Source organism: Lactuca saligna, chromosome 3 (genome assembly GCF_052625555.1).
Source record: "Lactuca saligna cultivar CGN05327 chromosome 3, ASM5262555v1, whole genome shotgun sequence".
Classification (NCBI taxonomy): domain Eukaryota; kingdom Viridiplantae; phylum Streptophyta; class Magnoliopsida; order Asterales; family Asteraceae; genus Lactuca; species Lactuca saligna.
In genome coordinates this window covers 167876038-167892181 of record NC_136419.1, presented here as the reverse complement: position 1 = coordinate 167892181, position 16144 = coordinate 167876038, and the positions used below count along the sequence as shown (strand labels likewise).

At 30.8% G+C, this 16144-nt stretch overlaps 1 long non-coding RNA gene across 1 annotated transcript; it reads left to right on the top strand.

Moving 5' to 3' along the window:
• Positions 1-11329: 11329 nt before the first annotated feature.
• Positions 11330-11918, top strand: LOC145034020 (uncharacterized). Its single transcript, XR_013677834.1, has 2 exons — positions 11330-11512; positions 11598-11918. It is a non-coding gene; the product is annotated as an uncharacterized LOC145034020 (long non-coding RNA).
• The last annotated feature ends 4226 nt before the right edge of the window (positions 11919-16144 follow it).

The following is a 16144-nucleotide window of genomic DNA, read 5'->3' as shown; positions in this document are numbered from 1 at the left end:
GTGTTAGATCTTCAAATCTTCAAGCAATCTTCCCAAGTGTTCTTGAGTTGAACACCCCTTCTCTCCATCATCCATCCACTGGAATGACTCAAGGTGAGTTCATACCCCTACATTTTTATGTTTTCTCAAGTTTTCAGGGGGGGAATACAAGTTAAAACACTAAGAACATAACTAAAATTTTTTAACAGCCTTCATCAGAAACGTTCAACTCCATTCACGGACTGTTTTGGGCATCTTAAACATTTTTGTTTTCAAAACTGTACAAGGTGCAAATAGTTCAAGTTTTTAGCTTTAAAATGACTACTTGCACATCTCCATACGATTTTTCTACAATTTATGGTGATTTTTACAAAACTGCCTATCATTTCAAACAACAATCCGGACCAGTCTGTGATTATGGACTTTTTCACCCAAGTTGGAGGTCATTAAAAATCGTGATAAAAATTATGAGTAAACTAGACACATTTTGTGAACTCTCAGAATTTATGGATCTAGTTTTCGACTTCGTATGATTTTTGTATGATTTTTCCAAAACAGGGCTGAATGGCTAAAGTTAGCCAACAGCATGTAAATATCATAACACTTTGTATTATGTTGAGCAAAGTGTATAAACCTAAGTTCTAATTATTGAATGTGTTTCCTTGTTAGTTTGTCATCATGAACTGAAACTAAGGCATTCATAATAAATATTGATTATTCATTTTAGAACACGTATATCAAACTATAAAAGTATAGTTTAATAAATTCATAACACTAATACATTTCCATAAAAGAGTTCATACATTTTAGATAAATTATAATAGGTATAGTTTATGATACATCACTCAACACACTCGTACAAAAAGGGTACATTCATACAAGAAAGATTTATATTCACACACATTTCACGTAACTTTGTTAACCTATAGTTTGATAAATTCATAACACTAATACATTTCCATAAAAGAGTTCATACATATTACATACATTTTAGATAAACTATAATAGGTATAGTTTATGATACATCACTCAACACACTCGTACAAAAAGGGTACATTCATACAAGAAAGATTTATATTCACACACATTTCACGTAAACTTGTTAACCTATATTGTGAGACTCTCTCTCTCTCTCTCTCTCCCCGTACGTCCGAGTGCGGGATATAATTCCTGGTAGTTATAATCAGAATCTCCTTGAGGGAGAACGTGATACTTGTATATAGATCTATATTGGGTTTGACACCCCACACCTTGCTGCTAGCTACAGTGGGACCTGCAGGTCTACGGGTGACAAATGTCATTTTAATTTTCGCGATGCCTGAGAACGTCGTGGCAGGTTCACATAGTCATAGTATGATTATAGCGACTCACATAGGGATATAACAATCCATAAGTTTACGGGATTTTATTTTTAAAACCTAAATGAGTTTTATGTCGATTTAAATCATTTTTTTTTATCTCTATGAGTACAGATATTACTGTACACTTTTGGTTTTGGTAGTTACGACTACACATCATTTGAAACCACATTTATACTTTTAAGTATGGTCAATACTTGTTATTTCTCGGTCCCCTAATTTAGGACTACATATATATAAAGTATTAACAAACATGAGAACATACAGAAATTTCATTTAATTCAAACGCGTCCATGTCCATTTAAGCACATAACATTTTCTATTAATAAGAAAGGTTAATTATACATTTTGGTCTTCAGTCATAAGACTACATTACACAAATTTTAAAGAAAATATCGGATTTTCTGGATTCATATTCTAACGCTTTTACAAGGAAAACGATTTACTTTTCTAACGAAATCTCTTATGAACTCACCAACCTTTGTGTTGACACTTTTCAAAACTACTTGTATTCTCAGGAATTCAGTGAAAACAGGAAATCAACAACGTTTTGAGGATGGGACGATAAATCGTTAAACAGTTCATTTTGTATCATAATGTAATTGATGTGAATCATGTAAACATGTGCTTTGATGTAACGTTTTCAATTATATTTGTGTTGGTTGTATTTACTTTGAGCACTATTATACTCATTGTTGTGATACTCTACATGAAGTCCTCCACCCCCGGACGTTTCCGCCATCCTTGGTTTGGGGGTGTGACACTAAGGCTTTAGACTTTAATACCCATTTAATCCTAGATAATCTATGGACTTTTAAACATCAAGAACACCCCTTAAAGGGAGTTTACAGCCAAGGAACAACTCTTGGGCTGTAAACACCAAGTAAGGGCACCAAAGTGTACCTAGGTTCCTCTTTAGCCTTAAACAAAAGCCTAGAAATTATCCTACTTGTGCAAGGGACTTGAAAGAATTAAAACACCCATCCCTTGAGATTTTATGGTTGTAAACTCCAAAAGAAATGGTCTTTTGGCCGTAAACTCCTCAAAGGAGTATTTTAAGGCCCTAAACTACCCAAAGGATTAAACCACCAAGCAAGGCTTATTCTAGAAATCAAACAACACTTCAAAACACCAAAAACCACCAAGATTAGAGTTCACGGCCGTAAACTCAAGGGTTTATGACAGTAAACTCCTTGTGTGGGGTTTATTGGGTAGTAAACTCTTATATAAACCCTTTGGTACATTAAACCCCTTTAGCCTTGTCCCATAACAACCTAGAAACACCCCTTAGGACCTATAACACTTACACAAAGTGTTTACATGTTCCTGAGTGTCCCAACTTATTTCATTAAGTTATTATTTGGCTAATTAGTTTTATATATATATATATATATATATATATATATATATATATATATATATATATATATATATATATATATATATGCTCATTATATGATAACTAGGCTCGTGCGTGTGAACAAGTCTCCGTTTGCCACCTAGCACGGTATCCGATACTTCAATCCAATCCACTCGCCACAAGTGAGTTCATACCCCTTTAATTAACCTTTGAAATGCTTTTAAATGTTTTAAATACTTTATGGGGGGAATACAAGTTAAATATGTATAGTTATTATATCAATCACATGTGATTACATTAATCACATGCGATTAATAACTAGAAAACCAATGATTTTATCACTGTTCAAACTATTTATCAAACTGTTCTACTTCAAAATGTTTTACAAACTCTTTTACTTATCAAATGCTTTTATTAAACTTTGTTTTACTTCTTATAAATTGCATGCCCATATATGTATAGATATATAAGAAATGTTTAAAGGGCTTAGGAAGGCCATCCGCCCTATTTCCTTTTTCTCGATTTGGATGTGGTCTGGTGGGATTTCGGGTAACCGTCCGAAGGTCGTTTCAATATTAGTTATATATCAAATATACATGTATAGACATAAAAGTACTTCCATATTCATACTTATCAGTACATCATCAGTAAGTTACCATCGGGGTAACATAGGATCATACTACTACAACTTCTAGATAAATGAGTCAGTTCATTCATGAGTCAATACTTATTACTACGAGTACTTATACAACTATACTAGAAAGAGAACATATAAAACTATACTAGACAGAGAACATATGCAACTATACCAAAGGAAGAACATATACAACTATACTAGAACAGTTCATTACATTACATATACAAGAACACGTTAACAATTGTGATCCACTGTATCGGAGCATGCCTTAAATGTCATGGCCCGAGTTGTAGCCAAAATTCTCTTGGAGGGAGAGCGTGAGTTTGCGTATAGATCTATATTGGATTGACTATCCTACACCTTGCTGCTAGCTACAGCCGAACCTGCAGGTCTGCGGGTGCCAAACGTCAGTCCGTTATTACGACCATTCGTATGTCGTTGTTACCAGTCGATAGTATGGTGCAATTTATCACATGATACCTTAATATAAATCCGGTTTAAGGTAGTTAGTACAACAGTAGTTCCTATAATACAACACTACAGTACTACAATAATTTACCCATTACATACTTTTAATGATTGTTTCACTTAAACTTTAATGTACAAACTATATTTTGTTAAATGATAGTTACACTTGGGAAATTACACACTTTTACAACAAACGAGCATACAAAACAGTTAAGCCTTGGTAGAAGTCTACTTTAATAGAAAATATAGGTTTTTCTGAGAGATTCAAACTCGTACAAACAATTACAAACACTTACTAAGATTTTACAAACTTACACTTGATACATGTTCAAATGTTTTTGGATGACAAATACCGACACTAAAATACTTATTAACTCACCAGCTTAATGCTGATAAACTCTTTCAAAATAACTTGTATTCTCAGGTCATCAGTAGACAGGTACCGAGGCCAGCTTTTGAGAAGTTGGAGCGCATCCAAGACTCATCTTATTATTTTGATTTACATTATTTTTGGTGTCTATAACTGTACAGAACACGCTTGTATTAAAATTATATATTTAATGCAATGGATGATGTTGTTTGCTTATTTACATTTACTGTGTTGTGATACTTTACATGACGTCCTCCGCCCCAGAACGTTTCCGCCGTTCTTGGTTTTGGGGTGTGACATATTCTGTGAAAATGTTAACACATGCATATCTCATTCGTTTAAAGTCAGATTGACATGCCGTTTTTCCAGAGTGTATTTTAGAGTTTGTACATGATTTTAGACTATAATTTGTCAATTTTGGTTTCATATTCAATGAGTTAGATTCCCGTAGAGTCGGGATATCAATATGAAAAATTTCAAAGTTCAACCCAATAAGTAGTAAGTAATTACCAAAAAAATCCATTTTTCCAGGTTTTCGGGTTCTAAACCCACTTTATCCGGTTCCAACCTACCCACTTTGATGTTTCTGGGTTTTCTTGTTCTACACCCACTTTACCCGTACCGTACCCGGAACCGAACTGGAACCGGTTCCTATATACCAGTCCGGTTTCTGGTTTTACAAAATCCCGTTAACCAGTTCCGGGTTTTTCGGGTCCGGGTCCATCCGGTCTGGGTTTGGACCCACTTTCATCCCTAATCATAAGTGTCCTCTTGGATTATCCTAGGCTGAATTTCTTGTAACCCAAGCATAAGGTAGAAGTATCAGTTCGGAAATTGTTCACATAATCCAAGTTTGTATCTAGATCTCCACCACAAACCCTACTTGTTCTCACAAATTTCATTTATGTCATTAATTAACGATTGGTCCACAATCATTCCTATGTTCCCAACCTTATCATGTTCTCAATATAATATCTCTCTCTCTCTCTCTCTTTATATATATATATATATATATATATGTGTGTGTGTGTGTGTGTGTGTGTGTATATATATATATATATATATAGAGAGAGAGAGAGATGTTATATTGAGAATGTGATAACGTTGGGAACGATGATGGTTTCATTGAGAATCTGAAAACGAAATAAAGATCTTGAGATTCAACTTCACCTACATATTTCTCATTTGATGCTCTAACGTTCGAGCATACCGGCGCGGCGGGATATGCCTAATCATAAATGATTATAGGATGCAGATTTATAATCACATATGATTATTCTTGTTTATACATATATACCTATTTATAAATGATTATATATATGCACGTTCACAAATTGATTAATCATTTAGGATTATGGTGGTTGGTAGAGAAGGAGATTGTCGTGGCAGAGCAGTGGTACATGTGACAGATTTAGCTAGGTCACTTGGTAGAAAAGCGGGTTTCATTTTTACAGATCTTACTTGACTATGAAGTGTTCCTGATCCAAAAACGCAAGGTAGGACCTCGTTATTTGGCGAGGAGTGTAATGAAAAGTCTTATTCATGGACTTACATGGATCGAAAGAGATACACTAAAAAAAATAGTTATAAATCGGTTTATATATGATTTTCAAAAGAAATTCTATATCAAATGTAATTTGTGTTTTCTATAAAATATTCCCCAAGTCAAATAAAGGATTTTCTAAACCATTTTATACTTATGAATCCAAATTAAAAAGGAAAATTGTTGCAAGGTTTAACACTTAGATTTAATTATTGTAGCCGATGCTAGAGAAAATATGTTTAGAGCACAAATAGTGGGATACTCCATATGACTAACTCAATTTCATATGAAACTTTCTTATAAATCATGAAAATGATGTGTTTAAGGAAACTTTGTATGTCAAGTTCACTTGTAAAAGATGTTTTCAGGGGTTTTCGTCTCTTCAACAACCTTTAACATATGCCATTTTTTATTCTTTCTGTTACATATTATAAAAAGTATAATGGTTTTTCTTTTTTATTTTTCAATTATTTATATAAAATTACTCATTAATACAAAATAAAAATTGCATATAGTATAAAAAATGGATTCTAAAGATATAATACCATTACCAATATATTAAGTATTAAGTACTTTATAATGTACAAATATACTTGAAGTATCAAAATAGTGTTTTATAAGCTTATGATTAAATATGAAACAATAAAAACTTTAAAATACTGTAACGCTTGTGTTTTTGGGCTTGCCATTTTTACCAATGTGATAGTCTAGGTTAACCTTTGTAACCCGTTTTGAAATAATAGAAGTGTATTATTTGAGTATTATGTGTTTTGTGCTTAATTGCTTAATTATGTGGTTTGATTAATTAAGAATAAAAATAAGCGTCAAAATTTAAGTGTAAAATAAACTCTATATCTTTAGATAATGTTGTAGTAGTTGAAACAAGGTTTCCGAAGATATAAAGAATGCCGAAATCCGAGTTATAACAAGGAAGTTATGACCTGTCGAAGTTTCGCGACAGAGCCGACAACGTTGATTAACGTAAAAAGTGAAATTTACATTAGAGCGATATTTAGCCTTAGTGATCTAAACGAGAATCGAAGATCTCGTTGTTAGTATTAAAGCGATAAAAAGTTAGGCGAGAACGGACGTCAAACGAAGAAGTTATGAATTTATAACGAAATTTTCTGTCCCAGCCTATTAAAAATAAATAATAAAAATAAATTCAAAATTAGCCGACGGAGTCTAAATGAAAGTTGTAGAGCGTAGTCTCACCTTCGCGTGGATATAAAGAACGTCGAAAACGGAGTTCGTATGAAGGAGATATGAATTTTCGAAGTTTATTAAATAATTAATAATTAAATTTAATTATTAAATCCGGCCTTATCCGAAGACAAGTCACCGGACTCATCCGGAGTACGCCCCGCGTACAGCAAGAAATGTCAACACTTCGGATGACGCATGCAGTGACGACTTCGGAGCCATGTACGCCCCGCGTACGAGGAGGTTCCAGCCTCCTATAAATAGGATGCGAGGGGTTCGGGCATAGTTGCTCATTTCTCCTCCGTTTCGTGCCGAAGCTCTGCGTTTTTACCCCCGAAGCCCCGGTATCATTCCCGAGTCCCGAAGCAAGTCCCGAGATCCCGAAGATCCCGAGAAGTGCGGTTTCCGAGCCGAAGCTCTGCCCGCGAGAAGTTCGATTTTTGTAGAGATCTTCCAGATCTGCTAAGGATTACTACTTTTGCAAGTCGTAGTGCTGTCTGATCATCTTCTGATCAAGTGAGTGTATACTACCTTTCATAAACGCAATAATAATACAAGTATGGTTTGAGTGTATTAAGTATATTGTTGTTTATACGTGTGAGTGCGTTGTTACTTTCTCCTAACGTATAATTATGAAGTATTTTATACGAGATACGTGTTATGTGTATATTTTGTTGTTATGTGTGTGAATGTATATTCACTTTCTTCTATCTTACAGATCTGATTATTTCTATATGAAATACGTGTTATATGTGTGTGCCTCATCTGTTATATGGAAAATGTATTGATCAAGCATGCTATACAGGTTTTGAAAATATGTATAGAAATGTATGTTTTTATCTACTAATATGTTAGGTAGAACATGGGTAGATAGTTGGTGTGTAATAAACAGATGAGAGGCCTCGTTGTTGTTTTGATCCAGTCATCTAGCGGAATTTAGATGACGACCACAGACTTTTCTAGACAGTCCAGTGGAACGCTAGCAGGCTCATAACCTGTAGGTGTTAATGAACTTGGGTGTTTATTCGCTGTATTCCATCCCCCTCATGGTTGCCTTATTTGACTTATATTGATGAGGAACCCCCGCAGCATGTGTTGTCATCCCGATGAAAATATTCTTAGATTAGGTCCCTTGTGTTAGTTATTTTAGGGACATAAAGTGAGAATAACAGGAATGGGTAACTGGGTTATTGTTGGTTGATAATAATTAATTTAATTATTTATTGTGGGTTGAAAGCCCTATATGCTCACCAGGCTCCCAAGCCTGACCCACTCAGTTTTATTTGTATTACAGGAAGTGGCGCAAGGGCGTAAGATGGATGAACCATCAAGTTGTTTTGTTTACAAGTCTGTATATGTAAATATTTGTTGAATGACTTGTAATGTTATCGTTAATGCTTATTGGTCTATATCGGAACATGACACCCCGAGTTTTGATTATATAATGAAAAATACATTTCTTTTATGAAATGCTTTGGTAAACATTGTTTTATCATGTTTTGTTTTTGGAAACAAATTCCGCAACTCTTTCAAATCAAAAGGATTTACTCTGAATTTATTTTAAAAGCATAAATGAAAATCGGTCTTTTCTGGCGGAGATTTTGGGGATGTCACAAATACATTGTTTCCATAAGTTGCTAGTTAAAAAAATAATGCAAACTATTTTTTTTCTTCAAATTATTTGAGATTAAAATCAACAATCAAGATTCTTTGTTAATTTTAGTTTATAAAATACCATCATTTGCAATGATTTTTTTACAATTATTTTTAAATCCGAATATCTTCTGTGTATAGTCTTTACTTCAATATTTATGTATCAAAATTTGTTATTGGGGTACATACTTTAATATTTATGTATCTAAATTTGTTATTGAGCTACATGTTGGGATGTTCGTTTGGATGAATCGGTTTGATCTAATCCAATCAAGTGAATTCAAATGGATTTCGGTTTTTAAAACATTGATCCAAGTAGTCCAAAATAATTCAAATTTGGTCGGATCCGATCCAATTACAATTCGGTTTAATCGTTTCTATAATTCGATTGTCAAAAATCGAAACATTTTAAAACGGAATAAAATTATAATATTACCCAACTTTACACAAGTAAAAAAAAACAAATTATTTGATTGTGATTTAAAATTTAAAAACAACTACTAAGAAGGAATATTATAGTTTAATATTTTATAGACAAAAACTTTTGAAAGAAAAAAAACTACTAAGGAATATTATTCTGTTTTTTGGACTATTCGGTTCTTTTTTTACAAATCAAGACCAAACTGAAATCCAAAATAATAATTCAGTTTTGTTGAATACCAATTCAAAAGTCCAAATATCCACATCAAATAGTCCAATACAAATTGTCCAATTGGACAATTCAGTTTTATCCAAATACTAAAGATCCCTAGGTACATGGAAATTTGACGTAGTGGATAATGCATAGTCTATCATCTACTGGTACATAATTTCTCATCCAATATCCAATTAAAAAAAGCATACTTAATTAATATGAATTGATCATCCATGTTCATAAGTAAGTTAGACCTGTATTGACATATCTTATCGGTACAAATAAAGATCCGTATTGATATAAATTATCATATTTCTATATATTTTTCATAATCGTAAAAATAACAATAACTTGCTATAAAAAATAATATTTATAATAGAATGTTCAAGTTGGTTAATTTAAGTTGTATATTTAGGCGGGAGAGAGAGAGAGAGAGAGAGAGAGAGAGAGAGAGAGAGAGAGAGAGAGAGAGAGAGAGAGAGAGAGAGAGAGAGAGTGTGTGTGTAATATTTTACTATTAACAACATGTTCAACACATAATGTTTAGAAGTGTTCGAGAGATTCTAACATTTAAATAAACACTCACACTACTAGTTTCTAGTATTTAATTTAAACAAATTCCTCCAAAACCAAATGGTACTTCACGTTGCGTTTAACAAAAAACTACTAACTATAAACTACAAGCTATCCGCTATCCGCTACCCGTTACCCATTATCAGGTAGTTTTGTAGAACACTAAGTCTGAAGAAAAAGATAGAAATACCAAATACCACATTTCCATGTATCTTGTACACACATACATGTCATTGTATGTTTTCATTCTATAGTTACATACTTGAAACATTTATATATCTATAAATTTTGGACGAGAGAGAGTGTAATATTTTATTTTCTATTAACGGCGGGTTCGACGCAGAACATTTGGAAGTGTTTGAGAGATTCTAACGTTTAACAAAGCGCTCCGTTTTGAATAGAAAGTCTCGTTCAACACTACAAGTTTCTAGATTGTATATTTGGACAAGAGAGAGTATAATATTTTATTCTATTAAGTGTGTGTTCGGTACAAAACATTCTGAAGTTTTTGAGAGATTCTAATGTTTAACAAAATGCTCCGTTTTGAATAGAAAGTCTCGTCTGACACTACAAGTTTCTAGAATTTAGTTTAAAGAAAATGCACCAAATCCAAATGTTACTTCACGTAGCGTTTAAACAAACGTTACCAGCTATAAACTACAAGCTACCCGCTACCAGCTAGTTTTGTCGAACACTAAGTCTTTAAAGAAGAGAGAAATACAATATACCACATTTCCTTGTATCTAGCATGAATGTTATATACACATACACATCATTGTACGTTTTCATTCTATAGTTTGTTATATATATATATATATATATATATATATATATATATATATATATATATATATATATATATATATATATATATATATAACAAACCTATTTCTTGAAGTTATATAAATCAGTTAATTAGCTATAATAAAAATTTTAAATTAGACAATAAGATCCAATATATATATATATATATATATATATATATATATATATATATATATATATATATATATATATATCCAAGATTAAATAAGAAGGAAATTTTCAGTAGAAATGTAAGAATTTTTTTATATAAATATGTTTTTAGCAAAAAAAACAAAATGAATCATTTGACAATTCAAAAGTAATATGATTCACAAAAAAAAATTCCAAAAAAAAACATCTTCATGATTCATTATTAAGTAAATCTAGAAAAAAATTATTTTTATAATAGATTTAATGAATATTAACAAAATCATCGTAAAAAAAAATCATCGAAATGTTTTTTTTGAAATTTTAATCATGTTATATTTTATTCATCTAGTAATTTATTTGTTTTGTTCGCCAAAAACATGTGTCGAGAAAAAACTAGTTATCTTCCTACCAATAAATATTGTATGTGTCTGTGTGTCTATATATATATATATATATATATATATATATATATATATATATATATATATATATATATATATATATATATATATATATATATATATAACATACTTATTTCTTGAAATTATATAAATCACTTAATTAGCTATAATAAAATTTTTAAATTAGACAATAAGATCCAAATATTCATATAAGTATAAGAATGGTCTCATTTGTTGTCTATTAAATCATCTTCCTATCTCTTTCTATTTTAAAGAAGTTAATTTACTATAAGAGTAAACGAAATGATGATCAAGCTTCTGGATAGATATATGATCATCTTGTGTGTAAGCTTTCTAATGTTGTCTATTTTTCATGAATGTAAGGTTTTTTTATCTTTATTTTACACATTATTTCATTATTTTTTATGGATATTTTAATAAGTTTTTTCTTTTTGAATTTATAGGTGGGAAAATTGAAATGAATGAGATTAAAGTTGTTGGTATCTCAAAAGCACCTTGCGATTACCATTGTTCAACATCATCCGATGGTAAAAATTTTTGTTGTTGTAGTGACTCAGGAATGTGCTTCCCACTTATTGATACGTGTCGAAGAGTTTGTAGGTTCAGTCAAAGATGTTGTGGTAAAAGAATGTGATTGGTATTATTTTAGATGTCTATATAATTAATAATCTTGTAAAGTCTACATATATGTTTGACTAATATATTTTTATCAAGGAAAACCATAATCATGCTACCAAAAAAGATTTGGATATAGTTTTAGTCTATATTTTGGTGTATATTAAAATACAATTATATAATCTATATAAGAAGTTTTGTTTCATAAAATTACAAGTTTTTGTATATATTAAAATTCTTTAATTATATATTGAATATATTGGAGCGAGGTTCCCCTTTTAGAAAAATAGAATATATTGAAAAGGAAGAGTCTATGTATTATTAGTGACATTGGAGGAACAATAAATTTTTTACAGGTATAGTATAAAAAAAATTCCGATAATATATAAAGAGAAAACTAAGGTGTTGTTTGGTTTTACAAAGTGAAAATACGTGAAATCTGTAGACCACCTCTGCAACCCTATATAGCAGAAAAGGTGGATTAAACGGCTGCATCATGTAATAAAAGATTTGTTCATTTTTTAATGTATGCAGACTGCTGCAATAAGTTGAAATTAACCAAATAATAGTTAAAAATAATTTTAAATCAAATATTATTTAATTTAGACATATATATGCAAATCAATACATATATCATTATGGTAATATGATTTTTAAAGACGTTTATGTAAAATATATAAGCATAATATTTGCTAAATAACAATAAATAAAACTGTTAATTTAGAAAAAAAAAAAAAAAAAAAAAAAAAAAAAAAAAACGTGTTTATTTTGTTAATTTTTTGAAGACAAATATTATTTTTCCGGTTAGCTTCAATAAATTTTGTAATTTTAGTGATTAACTTTATAAGTTATTAGTATATAGTCATAGACAATGTTACAAAACAAATTATTTATATGAAATTTACCAAACGATTTTAAAATAATGTAAAATATATTAGAATTGTTGATAATATCCTTCATAATATGTTTAAAATAATAAAAATGTTGTTGAAAAAAAAAATTTTAAAATATGTTGAATAGTATAACTTAAATAAGTTGTGAAGAGGTTTGAAGAGGAGGGTCTAATGTTGCGCCACGCAACACACGTGCAACATATTTTAAGTTAAAAGTATTTTGAAAAACAAACGTGTGTGTGTTGTACAGTGCAACAAAAAGTGATCAGAAGTGATTTTTTTTAGAAAAAACAAACAATCCCTAAATTAACCATAAAATTTTCACAAGTTACAAAGAAACGAATATAGAGAGATAAACTACAAGGAAAAAGGATACCTTGTAAGTTATATATTCATACCAATGATAGTTATAGGTTGCAAGAGTAAACGGATGACGTCTACTACGTTTTTTGGTTGATTTTCGATATACCTTTCATCTTCGTTGTTTTGTACCAAATTAGAAAAAGAACAAAATCAATCAAAAACAAGAATTCTTTTATTTCTACTTGTACATAACATCATATAATAGCTTACATAACAAAGGGTCCACTTACATTTATATCGTAGAAGGCTACCTAACACAAATTGAAAACATTGATCATCAAATGTTGGATTAGGTGTCTACGCCCATAACTATAATTGGTATATACCTGAATTGATAGTAGCACAGTCATTTTAGGTTCCCATCAAACCTAGCAATTGGACAAGTTGATTCTAAAGAGAGAAATTAACTTATTAGGTGAATAATAAATTAAATAAATGGTTTATTAATCTGTTATGAAAATAATATATTAATTAGAAATCATATTATTTAATTAATAATTAATCAGAAATTAATTGGAATTAATTTTGAGATTAATTTGATTAATTAAAAGTACAAGGATTGTTTTGTTATTTGTAAAGGATGACTCTAGAACCTCTTAGAAAAGGTGGAAGAAAATCTTTAAGGAAACCCTAAGAGATTTTATCCAAGGGGCTTGGGCTACTTGGTCACCAAGTAATGAAATCTAAGGATTATCCCCTAAACCCTAGTTTTGGCGACAAGTTTCCTCAACTATATAAGGAGCCTTCTAGCCCCTTGATTTCGCCACTCCTTCTCTGCCCAAGGCTTGGATGAAATCTTGCCTCCCATCTTCTCTTTCTTATTATCCTCTTGCTAGCTTGGATGTGATTCAATTAAGGCACGACAATTGTGGTTCTTTCTTCTAAGAGATCTACAAGAAATTTATGTAATCCTAAACCTTTCTGTAGGTATTTTCGAAAATAGCCTAGGGTTTTGTAGGTTTCTTTTTTATGTTATGAGTTAGGTTCAATAGAGAAAACATAGATCCTATTTAGGTGGCATGCAAACTTAAGGTTTTATTTTGGTTTGTTTACCTGAATCCCATCATCAAATTGTTGTAATCTCACTTATCTAAATGTTGTAGTCTCTACAAGGAGGTAAAAGTGAATGATACCAAGAAACCATTATTTACTGTAAACAATCGAGTAAACAATTTTTATTATCAAAATGTTATAGTCTCTATAAGAAGCTAAAATTGAATGACAACAACAAACCATTATTTATTGTACATTATGCAACATCTATTTTGATTTTTTTTTTTAAATTTCAAGAATATCTCATGCTGTTTTTGGGTACTATCACCAACTAAGACTCAACTCCTATTAAGCGTTTCTTACTAATAAACAAAATGTGTATGTATTATAAGTAAAGGGAGCATTCCATAAACAGTACATACATACATCACGCACATAAATATATGTTAGAAATGTATAGATTCGAAAACAATAATGTAAGCGAGAATAGAAAAAGATCAAAATACATATAAAAAGTAATAAGATCTTCAATTCATTCGAGCAAAAAATAGTTCGATACAATGACGAAGGAACTAATCAGAAAAAGATACTGTCTCTATGTAATTCACTCTCATATATATACCGCGTGAGAAGAGAGTTGGTCAGGATTTGACCTATGAGGTCAGGACAACTAAGTCAATAGATTGTCACTAAAAAACTGTGAACCTAAGTATTAAAGTGAAATACAAACATGGTCAGTATTAGGAACTACTACTAACGAGCATGGTTGCAGAAACTCGGGAGTAATCGTGGATTAATTGTAGATGAATTGTTTGTAATTCTCCAACCGATTAGGATTAGTGTGTTTGACAGAAATTATGGATTAATCTAGTTTCACGGGATTAATCGGTCTTTACGAGATTAATCGGTCAAAAAAAGTCAACAAAAGTCAAAAAGTAAAAAAAGTCAAAGAAATGTCAAAAATGTCAAAACAATTTCAAAAAATTAAATTTCTTTTACTCCAAAATTTTCAAAATTTCAAAATTTCAAATATTATACCAAAATGTTCATATTTTCAAATTTTCAAAATTTCAAATTACAAATTCTCTTATTTTCTAATTTTGAATTACTTATTTTTCTTAAATATATTAAGCTTTGATTAATTTTCTTATTTTAGTAATAATGTATGGTCCCTGATTAATTCCCGATTAATCTTCATCAAGACTAATTAATCCCTTTAATACCCGTCGAGCTATCATCGAGCGATTTTTACAACCTTGCTAACGAGTTAGGATAGTTTTAATAGATTTCTATTACTCTTCGGTAATGTCTAGAAATATAGCTTTTTCATTTGCATTGAAAGGACAAGTTCCAATTGATTAATTTATGGGGTAAGGAGTACGGTTAAGTTAATTGATTAATTTAATAATCCTTAATTGATTTATTTTATAAATCATACATTATTTTAAATTTAATTAATTGAATAATAATTTTAAAATTTAAAATATAAAACCTAGTATTTTAAAAAGTTTAAAATACACCTTATACTATACATAACATTAAAATTTTAATTATTACTATAAGTATAAAATTAAGTCGGTCAAATCAATAGTAGGTCTCATTCACGAAACCATGTTATAAAGAGGGTATAAGGAAGCGGCCTATAAAATGACCGTTGAATGGGTCTCCACTTTTACCCACAACTCTCTTGTATGGTGGAGGGTCGTTAGCCGAACGGGTTTGATAGGATAATTAATCCTCATTAAAACTATAATGCTATTAAAAGTTAATAGAAGCTTTTTCATTAAATCACAAATCTAGTTACTTTAGGAAAAATGTGAATTTGTATGCTAACCCATGAAATTGCACATTACACTTTATAATTCGTTAGTGGAGCATGTGTGGTTGATGTAACACCCCGAGTTCAGAAGAGCAAAGTTCAGGGTGCTTAGTGTAAATATGGAAGACAGACTCGGCGAGTCAATGGATAGACTCGATGAGTCAAGTCACGAATCTGGTCATGTGTTAAGTGACCAAATCGGCGAGTCGGAGGAGTAACTTGGTGAGTTGGTGTTGGGTGGAGAGAACCCTAATTTTCGGGGTTGTGCTCTATATAAAGAGCCTAACATCTCTTCCCCAGCCTCTTT